This window comes from Schistocerca piceifrons, chromosome 1 (genome assembly GCF_021461385.2).
Source record: "Schistocerca piceifrons isolate TAMUIC-IGC-003096 chromosome 1, iqSchPice1.1, whole genome shotgun sequence".
Classification (NCBI taxonomy): Eukaryota; Metazoa; Arthropoda; class Insecta; order Orthoptera; family Acrididae; genus Schistocerca; species Schistocerca piceifrons.
Genome location: NC_060138.1, coordinates 574,458,425 through 574,463,046, shown reverse-complemented (window position 1 = coordinate 574,463,046; position 4,622 = coordinate 574,458,425).

The following is a 4,622-nucleotide window of genomic DNA, read 5'->3' as shown; positions in this document are numbered from 1 at the left end:
TCTTTTCACCTGGACACATTTGATCTAAATGTAGTTTGTCCTTTATCGCCGCTTGAAGGCGAACACAAAGTATATGTGTAAAGATTTTGTAGTCTCTGTTCAATAATGTCGAAGGCAGTAGTCTAGTAGTTTACGACCACCACTTGCAGGGTTACCACAAGTTCTGGAAATCAGGGAATTTCAAATGATCAGGGAAATATCACGGAAATTTGAAAAAACACTGGAAAAATCTCGTTTTAGTTTCAGCAGCATGAAATTGTTTGTTTACTGAGATGTCACGCTTCGTCGCTGGCTGGGCGCAGCTGAGTACGTTCAGCGCTTCCCTACTCTCTCTTTCTTACTGCTTCTCCCCTTCCCAACCCTTCCTGCAGCTTGCAGTCAGTGCTGCCACCAATACCTGCTGCTAGCCTAGCAGCTGCTGATGAGAGGCAGGGAGGTGTGAGGAGGGGTTTGTTTGGATCTGATTCTCAGAGTTTGTTGATGCAGCTCCCAGAAACAGTGGTCATGTGTGCATGAGTTGTGTCTTAGTGGTTGTGTGAATGTGTGTGCACTCTCGTTTTGTGAAAAAGGCTATGGCCAAAACTTTAGTTGCGAGAGTGTGATTGTCTTTTCTATGTGCCTGTCTGTGGGTCAGTGATTATCTTGACAGTGAGTTGTTACCTGTCCTCATTAGCATTGATTATTTGCGCAGGTTATCTGTTGTGTTGATGATCACCGCAGTCTCACTTCATCAGCATGGTGTCTGTGACACATGAATAGCTGGCCAAATAAGTAGACTTACATGGCGGGGCAAAACTGCAGGCCATTTCTGTGAGTATCCCTAACTGTTTGGGCCTGCCGATCTGAAGCCCATAATTTCCCTGTAATGTGCAGACCCTGCTTCTCAGACCTAGTCTCACTGATCAAACGAGATCCGGAAAAAACTCTGGAATTTTTCATCCAAGAGAAAACCAGGAAAAACCCCGGAAGTTTTTCAGGAATTTTTTTTGTTTCAGTTTTAAGTTAAATTTTTATAATTTTGACTGGTAAGAAACAATACTCTAACAAAGGGTATTGCTGTATCCCGCTACTGCAGAATAATATTGCATCAATAAAACATGAACGAGAGAAAGAAAACAAAAGTAAAACTTGAGTTGCAAAGGAAATGTGTCATATACAACAACAAAACACAGTGCTCATACAATCGTCTGCCAACGGCACAATGTGTCAAAGGCCTTAGGAAGACTGTGCAATGCTACATATCAACAAATTGCCTCCGGTGAGCATGACGTCATAACTATTTGCATTAGATTCATTTGAGCAGTTGCGAGCGGGCTCTTGCTCATGCACAGTTGACTCGCCCGTTTCTGGCTACAGAAGTGTGGCTGTTAGCTATATAAGCAGTAACAGCAAGTAGCAAGATGTTACCCGGAAAAATTTTACTGGCACACGCAAGCTGCCAAATTCACTGGGGAGCAAACCGGGGAATCTGTCCCAGGTGGCAATGCCAGGAGGGCGCGGAGGGCGCCAAATTCATATTCTTGAGGAAAAAATCCTTGTTTTCCAAAGCGTCTAGTATCCAGCGCACGTTGATCTATCGATTACTCATTTGATTTTGAAACGCATCCCTGCTGGTTTTTGACCATTTTTGAACAAATTCTAAGTTTATTTCTGAATGAATCATAAGTTGATTTTTGAATGCGTGCATAGTGTACGTAGCGTCTCTCCCACGGGAGTCCCCGTGCATCTAGAAGTAAACTTTCCTGCAGACAGAAGGGGACGGGGCTGTAAGAGCTGAGTGGAATAAAGCCGAACGGGTGAGTGCCAATCGCTGTTTGTTTATGTGGTTGACTGGGTTTCCGAATGATCAGTGTCGTTATAATTACTAACGAAATCCATAGATTCAGACTAACGGAGTGGAAATAAACAACTAAAAGGAACAACAGGTAAGAAAGATTACGTATTATCTTCTCGGTGTATCCAAGGAAAAGAAATTTTGATAGAAAATTTTTGGCCAGACCACTACACTAGTAACGGCCAGTTGTACAGCCCTCGGTAGCAACTGCCTAAGTTCTATTCTGGAAATAGCGCAGAAAACGCATTGTACGAACGCGTAGTAACGCCTAACTGGGGAATAAACACGGGATAAATAAGCCGTTGATTGTGACAGGGTTAGTGAAGTTTACTGGAGAATAAGTTCTGAAACCTGCAGGAATAGTTACTGAATTAGTGATGACAAGATTGTTTGGAGAAGAAACGGGGACATCACTCGAATTATGGAAGAATATGACGATTCCAAATTTGTATAAAAATTTCATACTACTGCTTTTCGATTTCATGCTTGAGAAGCTGGAGCTTATGGATGAAATGTGAAACTATTTCCGAACATAAAGCTTTTTGCTTGTAGTAGGCCTAATAGGCATTTGATATTGGTACTTCATGAATTATATTCTGCCATGTTATAAATGAAGTGACAGTTTGTGCCAAAACAGTCTCGTTTATTTGGTGTGTCTTACAACTGCTACAATATTAGACAGATTTGCTTCGTTTTATCTAGCAAACAGTGACAAAATACACGCAATCGGATTGGGAAACCGCACCAGTCTTGGGTACTATTTGTATTAACAGCTTTTACAGTATTAGACAACGACATTTCGTTTTTTCATGTAGCAAAACGTTTGATGAGGTAATAGATTCTTTCACAGAAAGGAAAGCACGCCATGTAAAGTTGTAGAAAGATTAGAGAGAAAAAAACGCTATGACTGAAGGATTGAAGAAACGTGTGCTGTCTTGCTTGACACTTGTCTTTATTGGTTTAATGTTTCCTATGTTTAATTTTATGTTACACAAAAAAGCAAGTTATTAGCTAATAGGCAATAAAGAGTGCAAATTTTCCGAGGAGTTCTTGTTCTCCTGGTTACAAATAATCCCATCCAATATTAATTGCGAGATCTTATATACATATACACACACACACACACACACACACATATATATATATATATATATATATATATATATATATATATATATATATATATATATATATATATATAAAGGAGGGGCTGGATGTCAAACTGGCCTACTGGGAGCAGGAGAGGCACCACAGGACATTTTAATTTCCACTGTCCTGACTATAGTTTGAATTCTACAAAGTGAAATATAATGACGTGCGATAGAAGAATGCTGTGTAAAGAGGCGTGGCACTGCACTTTGGCACACTTAAGACCAAATAAAATGTCTTACATTACCTTGAGCACATGTTTTACGTATCCAACTGATCAGAAAGATGTGCGCTATAAAATGAACATATTCTTGAAAAATAGATTTTTTTTTTAAATTTTTGGCGTTCTACCTCAAACGCTCGCAGGAGGAAGGGGGGCACCAACTATCTAGTATTTCCGCGTTTCGGAAATACCATTGATCCGAGGCTGATGCACAGAGCAGTCTGAGTTGTTGTGGGGACGTGGGTAGTCTCCACATGATCCATGTTTATGTTTAGTGATTTTGCTGTTTCCTCTTCGTTTATTGCTCTCATCTCAAATGAAGACAAAACGCATTTCTATAGCTGGGAGCTATCAAGTGAATTAAAATACATTATCATAATTATGGAAGGAGAAAATATGTTACCAGTTTCAGATTTTATTTTATTTCCTCCTTTCTGACAATCAAGCATTACTCACCTTGCAGAACAATAAAGCTAGTTTGTTGGTTTGCTAAAGAAATTTGGCTTTTATTAGTCTTTCCCACCGAGGCAGTCAATTTATTTGAAACGAAGTGTTTAATTCCACACTGTTGCCTAGTTTCAACTGTTCACTGCATTTCAAAAGTGCATCTTTTCATCTTTTAGCACATATGGCATTATGCCATATTAAAGAACCAAACATGAGATAATACAATACTGGCACACCAAGAAAATTTTCATCCGAATCTGGACATACGAATGTGGACTGTAAGTCGAATTATGCGTTTTAGCATGGTTCACGAAATTCCGATGCTCTTGGAGTATCCTCTGATGTCTTGTTTCTTTTATGACATAATGTAAGATCTTTTAAAGTTTTAAACATACGAACATACAGACTTCCTGCGTCAACGTAGCTGCCAAAACGCAGTGAGGCATGTTATCTGGCGCTCTCTGGCAACTGCTGAAACGAACGTATTTCTAATAGGTCGCTGGAAAATGTTGTGAATGGTGTTTGAAAAGCGTTACTTTCAAAGAAAATTTCCTTTTATGCAAGCTGAACTATGTGTAAGAATGTGCGATGAATGTGTTAAACCACAGAGCGTTTGACTCTCATTTGAAAATCAACTCTTTGAGGACGACCATTTAGAAAAATTTCGAGCCCTGAAGATCAGACGTTTATGTCATTGTTAAAAATTTTACTGGCACATTTGGGTGATGTATCTTAAAGTGTAAGACGTGCAACAAAGATCAGTATTATATGTGAAAGCTTTGCTTTTCTTGCAGCAACGATATGTATATTAATTTAAACCATTAACTTTTCCAATTTGGTATACGTGCTACTTAACAGTGATATTGCTATTGGCTGACTATATCACCTATATTAATGTCGTGCCAAGAAACAGCAGTCAGTGGACAACAACTTCTATCAGAGTATCCAGCCAACTTCTCAATCAACTGA